The sequence below is a fragment of the Osmia lignaria genome, unplaced genomic scaffold, assembly GCF_051020975.1.
Source record: "Osmia lignaria lignaria isolate PbOS001 unplaced genomic scaffold, iyOsmLign1 scaffold0005, whole genome shotgun sequence".
Lineage (NCBI taxonomy): Eukaryota > Metazoa > Arthropoda > Insecta > Hymenoptera > Megachilidae > Osmia > Osmia lignaria.
The window spans coordinates 22128463-22140935 of NW_027478162.1; positions in this window are offsets into that span (position 1 = coordinate 22128463).

Consider the following 12473-nt stretch of genomic DNA (forward strand, 5'->3'; position numbering starts at 1 on the left):
GCTGGAAGTGGCATTTGCAGCTCGCAATAGTGCAGAGTTATCTCAAAGAAAGGGGCCACGGTGTTTCTGTATCTCTATTATGTTGGTGCGGCTTCGGAACTTTTAAATATCTTGATATATCTCGAGAACTACGCATCTGATCAAAAAATATCATAGAACATAAAAAGTAGGAAACTTAATTCTCTACAAAAAAGGTCTCTTAACATTTTGCCATAGCTCGCTTCGTTTCCGAGATATTTGCAGATTTATCTCAAGGGAAGGGGCCTGACGGACATATTTCGAGATATTTCTTCTTCTTGTTGTTCTTCCTCTGCACAGCTAAGCTGGAAGTGGCATTTGCAGCTCGCAATAGTGCAGAGTTATCTCAAAGAAAGGGGCCACGGTGTTTCTGTATCTCTATTATGTTGGTGCGGCTTCGGAACTTTTAAATATCTCGATATATCTCGAAAACTACGCTTCTGATCAAAAAATATCATAGAACATAAAAAGTAGGAAACTTAATTCTCTACAAAAAACGTCTCTTAACATTTTGCCATAGCTCGCTTCGTTTCCGAGATATGTGCAGATTTATCTCAAGGGAAGGGGCCTGACGGACATATTTCGAGATATTTCTTCTTCTTGTTGTTCTTCTTCTGCGCAGCTAAGCTGGAAGTGACATTTGCAGCTCGCAATAGTGCAGAGATATCTCAAAGAAAGGGGCCACGGTGTTTCTGTATCTCTATTATGTTGGTGCGGCTTCGGAACTTTTAAATATCTTGATATATCTCGAGAACTACGCATCTGATCAAAAAATATCATGGAACATAAAAAGTAGAAAACTTAATTCTCTACAGAAAAGGTCTCTTAACATTTTGCCATAGCTCGCTTCGTTTCCGAGATATTTGCAGATTTATGTCAAGGGAAGGGGCCTGACGGACATATTTCGAGATATTTCTTCTTCTTGTTGTTCTTCTTCTGCACAGCTAAGCTGGAAGTGGCATTTGCAGCTCGCAATAGTGCAGAGTTATCTCAAAGAAAGGGGCCACGGTGTTTCTGTATCTCTATTATGTTGGTGCGGCTTCGGAACTTTTAAATATCTTGATATATCTCGAGAACTACGCATCTGATCAAAAAATATCATGGAAAATAAAAAGTAGAAAACTTAATTCTCTACAGAAAAGGTCTCTTAACATTTTGCCATAGCTCGCTTCGTTTCCGAGATACTTGCCGATTTATCTCAAGGGAACGGGCCTGACGGACATATTTCGAGATATTTCTTCTTCTTGTTGTTCTTCTTCTGCACAGCTAAGCTGGAAGTGGCATTTGCAGCTCGCAATTGTGCAGAGTTATCTCAAAGAAAGGGGCCACGGTGTTTCTGTATCTCTATTATGTTGGTGCGGCTTCGGAACTTTTAAATATCTCGATATATCTCGAGAACTACGCATCTGATCAAAAAATATCATAGAACATAAAAAGTAGGAAACTTAATTCTCTACAAATAAGGTCTCTTAGCATTTTGGCATAGCTCGCTTCGTTTCCGAGATATTTGCAGATTTATCTCAAGGGAAGGGGCCTGACGGACATATTTCGAGATATTTCTTCTTCTTGTTGTTCTTCTCCTGCACAGCTAAGCTGGAAGTGGCATTTGCAGCTCGCAATAGTGCAGAGTTATCTCAAAGAAAGGGGCCACGGTGTTTCTGTATCTCTATTATGTTGGTGCGGCTTCGGAACTTTTAAATATCTTGATATATCTCGAGAACTACGCATCTGATCAAAAAATATCATAGAACATAAAAAGTAGGAAACTTAATTCTCTACAAAAAAGGTCTCTTAACATTTTGCCATAGCTCGCTTCGTTTCCGAGATATTTGCAGATTTATCTCAAGGGAAGGGGCCTGACGGACATATTTCGAGATATTTCTTCTTCTTGTTGTTCTTCTTCTGCACAGTTAAGCTGGAAGTGGCATTTGCGGCTCGCACTAGTGCAGAGTTATCTCAACGAAAGGGGCCACGGTGTTTCTGTATCTCTATTATGTTGGTGCGGCTTCGGAACTTTTAAATATCTTGATATATCTCGAGAACTACGCGTCCGATCAAAAAATATCATAGAACATAAAAAGTAGGAAACTTAATTCTCTACAAAAACGGTTTCTTAACATTTTGCCATAGCTCGCTTCGTTTCCGAGATATTTGCAGATATATTTCAAGGGAAGGGGCCTGACGGACATATTTCGAGATATTTCTTCTTCTTGTTGTTCTTCTTCTGCACAGCTAAGCTGGAAGTGGCATTTGCGGCTCGCACTAGTGCAGAGTTATCTCAAAGAAAGGGGCCACGGTGTTTCTGTATCTCTATTATGTTGGTGCGGCTTCGGAACTTTTAAATATCTCGATATATCTCGAAAACTACGCTTCTGATCAAAAAATATCATAGAACATAAATTGTAGGAAACATAATTCTCTACAAAAAACGTCTCTTAACATTTTGCCATAGCTCGCTTCGTTTCCGAGATATTTGCAGATTTATCTCAAGGGAAGGGGCCTGACGGACATATTTCGAGATATTTCTTCCTCTTGTTGTTCTTCTTCTGCACAGCTAAGCTGGAAGTGGCATTTCCAGCTCGCAATCGTGCACAGTTATCTCAAAGAAAGGGGCCACGGTGTTTCTGTATCTCTATTATGTTGGTGCGGCTTCGGAACTTTTAAATATCTTGATATATCTCGAGAACTACGCCTCTGATCGAAAAATATCATAGAACATAAAAAGTAGGAAACTTAATTCTCTACAAAAAAGGTCTCTTAACATTTTGCCATAGCTCGCTTCGTTTCCGAGATATTTGCAGATTTATCTCAAGGGAAGGGGTCTGACGGACATATTTCGAGATATTTCTTCTTCTTGTTGTTCTTCTTCTGCACAGCTAAGCTGGAAGTGGCATTTGCAGCTCGCAGTAGTGCAGAGTTATCTCAAAGAAAGGGGCCACGGTGTTTCTGTATCTCTATTATGTTGGTGCGGCCTCGGAACTTTTAAATATCTTGATATATCTCGAGAACTACGCATCTGATCAAAAAATATCATAGAACATAAAAAGTAGGAAACTTAATTCTCTACAAATAAGGTCTCTTAGCATTTTGGCATAGCTCGCTTCGTTTCCGAGATATTTGCAGATTTATCTCAAGGGAAGGGGCCTGACGGGCATATTTCGAGATGTTTCTTCTTCTTGTTGTTCTTCTTCTGCACAGCTAAGCTGGAAGTGGCATTTGCAGCTCGCAGTAGTGCAGAGTTATCTCAAAGAAAGGGGCCACGGTGTTTCTGTATCTCTATTATGTTGGTGCGGCCTCGGAACTTTTAAATATCTTGATATATCTCGAGAACTACGCATCTGATCAAAAAATATCATAGAACATAAAAAGTAGGAAACTTAATTCTCTACAAATAAGGTCTCTTAGCATTTTGGCATAGCTCGCTTCGTTTCCGAGATATTTGCAGATTTATCTCAAGGGAAGGGGCCTGACGGGCATATTTCGAGATATTTCTTCTTCTTGTTGTTCTTCTTCTGCACAGCTAAGCTGGAAGTGGCATTTCCAGCTCGCAATCGTGCAGAGTTATCTCAAAGAAAGGGGCCACGGTGTTTCTGTATCTCTATTATGTTGGTGCGGCTTCGGAACTTTTAAATATCTTGATATATCTCGAGAACTACGCATCTGATCAAAAAATATCATAGAACATAAAAAGTAGGAAACTTAATTCTCTACAAAAAAGGTCTCTTAACATTTTGCCATAGCTCGCTTCGTTTCCGAGATATTTGCAGATTTATCTCAATGGAAGGGGCCTGACGGGCATATTTCGAGATATTTCTTCTTCTTGTTGTTCTTCTTCTGCACAGCTAAGCTGGAAGTGGCATTTGCAGCGCGCAATAGTGCACAGTTATCTCAAAGAAAGGGGCCACGCTGTTTCTGTATCTCTATTATGTTGGTGCGGCTTCGGAACTTTTAAATATCTTGATATATCTCGAGAACTACGCCTCTGATCGAAAAATATCATAGAACATAAAAAGTAGGAAACTTAATTCTCTACAAAAAAGGTCTCTTAACATTTTGCCATAGCTCGCTTCGTTTCCGAGATATTTGCAGATTTATCTCAAGGGAAGGGGCCTGACGGACATATTTCGAGATATTTCTTCTTCTTGTTGTTCTTCTTCTGCACAGCTAAGCTGGAAGTGGCATTTCCAGCTCGCAATCGTGCAGAGTTATCTCAAAGAAAGGGGCCACGGTGTTTCTGTATCTCTATTATGTTGGTGCGGCTTCGGAACTTTTAAATATCTTGATATATCTCGAGAACTACGCATCTGATCAAAGAATATCATACAACATAAAAAGTAGGAAACTTAATTCTCTACAAAAAAGGTCTCTTAACATTTTGCCATAGCTCGCTTCGTTTCCGAGATATTTGCAGATTTATCTCAATGGAAGGGGCCTGACGGGCATATTTCGAGATATTTCTTCTTCTTGTTGTTCTTCTTCTGCACAGCTAAGCTGGAAGTGGCATTTGCAGCGCGCAATAGTGCAGAGTTATCTCAAAGAAAGGGGCCACGCTGTTTCTGTATCTCTATTATGTTGGTGCGGCTTCGGAACTTTTAAATATCTTGATATATCTCGAGAACTACGCATCCGATCCAAAAATATCATAGAACATAAAAAGTAGGAAACTTAATTCTCTACAAAAAAGGTCTCTCAATATTTTGCCATAGCGCGCTTCGTTTCCGAGATATTTGCAGATATATCTCAATGGAAGGGGCCTGACGGGCATATTTCGAGATATTTCTTCTTCTTGTTGTTCTTCTTCTGCACAGCTAAGCTGGAAGTGGCATTTGCAGCGCGCAATAGTGCAGAGTTATCTCAAAGGAAGGGGCCACGGTGTTTCTGTATCTCTATTATGTTGGTGCGGCTTCGGAACTTTTAAATATCTTGATATATCTCGAGAACTACGCATCCGATCAAAAAATATCGTAGAACATAAAAAGTAGGAAATTTAATTCTCTACAAAAAAGGTCTCTCAACATTTTGCCATAGCTCGCTTCGTTTCCGAGATATTTGCAGATATATCTCAAGGGAAGGGGCCTGACAGACATATTTCGAGATATTTCTTCTTCTTGTTGTTCTTCTTCTGAACAGCTAAGCTGGAAGTGGCATTTGCAGCTCGCAATAGTGCAGAGTTATCTCATAGAAAGGGGCCACGGTGTTTCTGTATCTCTATTATGTTGGTGCGGCTTCGGAACTTTTAAATATCTTGATATATCGCGAGAACAACGCATCTGATCAAAAAATATCATAGAACATGAAAAGTAGGAAACTTAATTCTCTACAAAAAAGGTCTCTTAACATTTTGCCATAGCTCGCTTCGTTTCCGAGATATTTGCAGATTTATCTCAAGGGAAGGGGTCTGACGGACATATTTCGAGATATTTCTTCTTCTTGTTGTTCTTCTTCTGCACAGCTAAGCTGGAAGTGGCATTTGCAGCTCGCAGTAGTGCAGAGTTATCTCAAAGAAAGGGGCCACGGTGTTTCTGTATCTCTATTATGTTGGTGCGGCTTCGGAACTTTTAAATATCTTGATATATCTCGAGAACTACGCATCTGATCAAAAAATATCATAGAACATAAAAAGTAGGAAACTTAATTCTCTACAAAAAAGGTCTCTTAACATTTTGCCATAGCTCGCTTCGTTTCCGAGATATTTGCAGATTTATCTCAATGGAAGGGGCTGACGGGCATATTTCGAGATATTTCTTCTTCTTGTTGTTCTTCTTCTGCACAGCTAAGCTTGAAGTGGCATTTGCAGCGCGCAATAGTGCAGAGTTATCTCAAAGAAAGGGGCCACGGTGTTTCTGTATCTCTATTATGTTGGTGCGGCTTCGGAACTTTTAAATATCTTGATATATCTCGAGAACTACGCATCCGATCAAAAAATATCATAGAACATAAAAAGTAGGAAACTTAATTCTCTCCAAACAAGGTCTCTTAACATTTTGCCATAGCTCGCTTCGTTTCCGAGATATTTGCAGATATATCTCAAGGGAAGGGGCCTGACGGACATATTTCGAGATATTTCTTTTTCTAGTTGTTCTTCTTCTGCACAGCTAAGCTGGGAGTGGCATTTGCAGCTCGCAATAGTGCAGAGTTATCTCAAAGAAAGGGGCCACGGTGTTTCTGTATCTCTATTATGTTGGTGCGGCTTCGGAACTTTTAAATATCTCGATATATCTCGAAAACTACGCTTCTGATCAAAAAATATCATAGAACATAAAAAGTAGGAAACTTAATTCTCTCCAAAAAAGGTCTCTGAACATTTTGCCATAGCTCGCTTCGTTTCCGAGATATTTGCAGATATATCTCAAGGGAAGGGGCCTGACGGACATATTTCGAGATATTTCTTTTTCTAGTTGTTCTTCTTCTGCACAGCTAAGCTGGGAGTGGCATTTGCAGCTCGCAATAGTGCAGAGTTATCTCAAAGAAAGGGGCCACGGTGTTTCTGTATCTCTATTATGTTGGTGCGGCTTCGGAACTTTTAAATATCTTGATATATCTCGAGAACAACGCATCTGATCAACAAATATCATAGAACATAAAAAGTAGGAAACTTAATTCTCTACAAAAAAGGTCTCTTAACATTTTGCCATAGCTCGGTTCGTTTCCGAGATATTTGCATATTTATCTCAAGGGAAGGGGCCTGACGGACATATTTCGTGATATTTCTTCTTCTTGTTGTTCTTCTTCTGCACAGCTAAGCTGGAAGTGGCATTTGCGGCTCGCACTAGTGCAGAGTTATCTCAAAGAAAGGGGCCACGGTGTTTCTGTATCTCTATTATGTTGGTGCGGCTTCGGAACTTTTAAATATCTCGATATATCTCGAAAACTACGCTTCTGATCAAAAAATATCATAGAACATAAATTGTAGGAAACATAATTCTCTACAAAAAAGGTCTCTTAACATTTTGCCATAGCTCGCTTCGTTTCCGAGATATTTGCAGATATATCTCAAGGGAAGGGGCCTGACGGACATATTTCGAGATATTTCTTCTTCTTGTTGTTCTTCTTCTGCACAGCTAAGCTGGAAGTGGCATTTACAGCTCGCAATAGTGCAGAGTTATCTCAAAGAAAGGGGCCACGGTGTTTCTGTATCTCTATTATGTTGGTGCGGCTTCGGAACTTTTAAATATCTTGATATATCTCGAGAACTACGCCTCTGATCGAAAAATATCATAGAACATAAAAAGTAGGAAACTTAATTCTCTACAAAAAACGTCTCTTAACATTTTGCCATAGCTCGCTTCGTTTCCGAGATATTTGCAGATTTATCTCAAGGGAAGGGGCCTGACGGACATATTTCGAGATATTTCTTCTTCTTGTTGTTCTTCTTCTGCACAGCTAAGCTTGAAGTGGCATTTGCAGCGCGCAATAGTGCAGAGTTATCTCAAAGAAAGGGGCCACGGTGTTTCTGTATCTCTATTATGTTGGTGCGGCTTCGGAACTTTTAAATATCTTGATATATCTCGAGAACTACGCATCCGGTCAAAAAATATCATAGAACATAAAAAGTAGGAAACTTAATTCTCTACAAAAAAGGTCTCTCAACATTTTGCCATAGCTCGCTTCGTTTCCGAGATATTTGCAGATATATCTCAAGGGAAGGGGCCTGACGGACATATTTCGAGATATTTCTTCTTCTTGTTGTTCTTCTTCTGCACAGCTAAGCTGGAAGTGGCATTTGCAGCTCGCAATAGTGCAGAGTTACCTCAAAGAAAGGGGCCACGGTGTTTCTGTATCTCTATTATGTTGGTGCCGCTTCGGAACTTTTAAATATCTGGATATATCTCGAGAACTACGCATCTGATCAAAAAATATCATAGAACATAAAAAGTAGGAAACTTAATTCTCTACAAAAAAGGTCTCTTAACATTTTGCCATACCTCGCTTCGTTTCCGAGATATTTGCAGATTTATCTCAAGGGAAGGGGTCTGACGGACATATTTCGAGATATTTCTTCTTCTTGTTGTTCTTCTTCTGCACAGCTAAGCTGGAAGTGGCATTTGCAGCTCGCAGTAGTGCAGAGTTATCTCAAAGAAAGGGGCCACGGTGTTTCTGTATCTCTATTATGTTGGTGCGGCTTCGGAACTTTTAAATATCTTGATATATCTCGAGAACTACGCATCTGATCAAAAAATATCATAGAACATAAAAAGTAGGAAACTTAATTCTCTACAAAAAAGGTCTCTTAACATTTTGCCATAGCTCGCTTCGTTTCCGAGATATTTGCAGATTTATCTCAATGGAAGGGGCCTGACGGGCATATTTCGAGATATTTCTTCTTCTTGTTGTTCTTCTTCTGCACAGCTAAGCTGGAAGTGGCATTTGCAGCTCGCAATAGTGCAGAGTTATCTCAAAGAAAGAGGCCACGGTGTTTCTGTACCTCTATTATGTGGGTGCAGCTTCGGAACTTTTAAATATCTTGATATATCTCGAGAACTACGCATCTGATCAAAAAATATCATCGAACATAAAAAGTAGGAAACTTAATTCTCTACAAAAAAGGTCTCTTAACATTTTGCCATAGCTCGCTTCGTTTCCGAGATATTTGCAGATTTATCTCAAGGGAAGTGGCCTGACGGACATATTTCGAGATATTTCTTCTTCTTGTTGTTCTTCTTCTGCACAGCTAAGCTGGAAGTGGCATTTGCAGCTCGCAATAGTGCAGAGTTATCCCAAAGAAAGGGGCCACGGTGTTTCTGTATCTCTATTATGTTGGTGCGGCTTCGGAACTTTTAAACATCTCGATATATCTCGAAAACTACGCTTCTGATCAAAAAATATCATAGAACATAAATTGTAGGAAACATAATTCTCTACAAAAAAGGTCTCTTAACATTTTGCCATAGCTCGCTTCGTTTCCGAGATATTTGCAGATTTATCTCAAGGGAAGGGTCCTGATGGACATATTTCGAGATATTTCTTCTTCTTGTTGTTCTTCTTCTGCACAGCTAAACTGGAAGTGGCATTTCCAGCTCGCAATCGTGCAGAGTTATCTCAAAGAAAGGGGCCACGGTGTTTCTGTATCTCTATTATGTTGGTGCGGCTTCGGAACTTTTAAATATCTTGATATATCTCGAGAACTACGCCTCTGATCGAAAAATATCATAGAACATAAAAAGTAGGAAACTTAATTCTCTACAAAAAAGGTCTCTTAACATTTTGCCATAGCTCGCTTCGTTTCCGAGATATTTGCAGATTTATCTCAAGGGAAGGGGCCTGACGGACATATTTCGAGATACTTCTTCTTCTTGTTGTTCTTCTTCTGCACAGCTAAGCTGGAAGTGGCATTTGCAGCGCGCAATAGTGCAGAGTTATCTCAAAGAAAGGGGCCACGGTGTTTCTGTATCTCTATTATGTTGGTGCGGCTTCGGAACTTTTAAATATCTTGATATATCTCGAGAACTACGCATCTGATCAAAAAATATCATACTACATAAAAAGTAGGAAACTTAATTCTCTACAAGAAAGGTCTCTAAACATTTTGCCATAGCTCGCTTCGTTTCCGAGATATTTGCAGATTTATCTCAAGGGAAGGGGCCTGACGGACATATTTCGAGATGTTTCTTCTTCTTGTTGTTCTTCTTCTGCACAGCTAAGCTGGAAGTGGCATTTGCAGCTCGCAATAGTGCAGAGTTATCTCAAAGAGAGGGGCCACGGTATTTCTGTATCTCTATTATGTTGGTGCGGCTTCGGAACTTTTAAATATCTTGATAAATCTCGAGAACTACGCATCTGATCAAAAAATATCATAGAACATAAAAAGTAGGAAACTTAATTCTCTACAAAAAAGGTCTCTTAACATTTTGCCATACCTCGCTTCGTTTCCGAGATATTTGCAGATTTATCTCAAGGGAAGGGGTCTGACGGACATATTTCGAGATATTTCTTCTTCTTGTTGTTCTTCTTCTGCACAGCTAAGCTGGAAGTGGCATTTGCAGCTCGCAGTAGTGCAGAGTTATCTCAAAGAAAGGGGCCACGGTGTTTCTGTATCTCTATTATGTTGGTGCGGCTTCGGAACTTTTAAATATCTTGATATATCTCGAGAACTACGCATCTGATCAAAAAATATCATAGAACATAAAAAGTAGGAAACTTAATTCTCTACAAAAAAGGTCTCTTAACATTTTGCCATAGCTCGCTTCGTTTCCGAGATATTTGCAGATTTATCTCAATGGAAGGGGCCTGACGGGCATATTTCGAGATATTTCTTCTTCTTGTTGTTCTTCTTCTGCACAGCTAAGCTGGAAGTGGCATTTGCAGCTCGCAATAGTGCAGAGTTATCTCAAAGAAAGAGGCCACGGTGTTTCTGTACCTCTATTATGTGGGTGCAGCTTCGGAACTTTTAAATATCTTGATATATCTCGAGAACTACGCATCTGATCAAAAAATATCATCGAACATAAAAAGTAGGAAACTTAATTCTCTACAAAAAAGGTCTCTTAACATTTTGCCATAGCTCGCTTCGTTTCCGAGATATTTGCAGATTTATCTCAAGGGAAGTGGCCTGACGGACATATTTCGAGATATTTCTTCTTCTTGTTGTTCTTCTTCTGCACAGCTAAGCTGGAAGTGGCATTTGCAGCTCGCAATAGTGCAGAGTTATCCCAAAGAAAGGGGCCACGGTGTTTCTGTATCTCTATTATGTTGGTGCGGCTTCGGAACTTTTAAACATCTCGATATATCTCGAAAACTACGCTTCTGATCAAAAAATATCATAGAACATAAATTGTAGGAAACATAATTCTCTACAAAAAAGGTCTCTTAACATTTTGCCATAGCTCGCTTCGTTTCCGAGATATTTGCAGATTTATCTCAAGGGAAGGGTCCTGATGGACATATTTCGAGATATTTCTTCTTCTTGTTGTTCTTCTTCTGCACAGCTAAACTGGAAGTGGCATTTCCAGCTCGCAATCGTGCAGAGTTATCTCAAAGAAAGGGGCCACGGTGTTTCTGTATCTCTATTATGTTGGTGCGGCTTCGGAACTTTTAAATATCTTGATATATCTCGAGAACTACGCCTCTGATCGAAAAATATCATAGAACATAAAAAGTAGGAAACTTAATTCTCTACAAAAAAGGTCTCTTAACATTTTGCCATAGCTCGCTTCGTTTCCGAGATATTTGCAGATTTATCTCAAGGGAAGGGGCCTGACGGACATATTTCGAGATATTTCTTCTTCTTGTTGTTCTTCTTCTGCACAGCTAAGCTGGAAGTGGCATTTGCAGCGCGCAATAGTGCAGAGTTATCTCAAAGAAAGGGGCCACGGTGTTTCTGTATCTCTATTATGTTGGTGCGGCTTCGGAACTTTTAAATATCTTGATATATCTCGAGAACTACGCATCTGATCAAAAAATATCATACTACATAAAAAGTAGGAAACTTAATTCTCTACAAGAAAGGTCTCTAAACATTTTGCCATAGCTCGCTTCGTTTCCGAGATATTTGCAGATTTATCTCAAGGGAAGGGGCCTGACGGACATATTTCGAGATGTTTCTTCTTCTTGTTGTCCTTCTTCTGCACAGCTAAGCTGGAAGTGGCATTTGCAGCTCGCAATAGTGCAGAGTTATCTCAAAGAGAGGGGCCACGGTATTTCTGTATTTCTATTATGTTGGTGCGGCTTCGGAACTTTTAAATATCTTGATATATCTCGAGAACTACGCATCTGATCAAAAAATATCATAGAAGATAAAACGTAGGAAACCTGATTCCCTACAAAAAAGGTCTCTTAACATTTCGCCATAGCTCGCTTCGTTTCCGAGATATTTGCAGATTTATCTCAAGGGAAGGGGCCTGACGGACATATTTCGAGATATTTCTTCTTCTTGTTGTTCTTCTTCTGCACAGCTAAGCTGGAAGTGGCATTTGCGGCTCGCACTAGTGCAGAGTTATCTCAACGAAAGGGGCCACGGTGTTTCTGTATCTCTATTATGTTGGTGCGGCTTCGGAACTTTTAAATATCTTGATATATCTCGAGAACTACGCATCTGATCAAAAAATATCATAGAACATGAAAAGTAGGAAACTTAATTCTCTACAAAAAAGGTCTCTTAACATTTTGCCATAGCTCTCTTCGTTTCCGAGATATTTGCAGATTTATCTCAAGGGAAGGGGCCTGACGGACATATTTCGAGATATTTCTTCTTCTTGTTGTTCTTCTTCTGCACAGCTAAGTTGGAAGTGGCATTTGCAGCTCGCAATAGTGCAGAGTTATCTCAAAGAAAGGGGCCACGGTGTTTCTGTATCTCTATTATGTTGGTGCGGCTTCGGAACTTTTAAATATCTCGATATATCGCGAAAACTACGCTTCTGATCAAAAAATATCAGAGAACGTAAATTGTAGGAAACATAATTCTCTACAAAAAAGGTCTCTCAACATTTTGCCATAGCTCGCTTGGTTTCCGAGATATT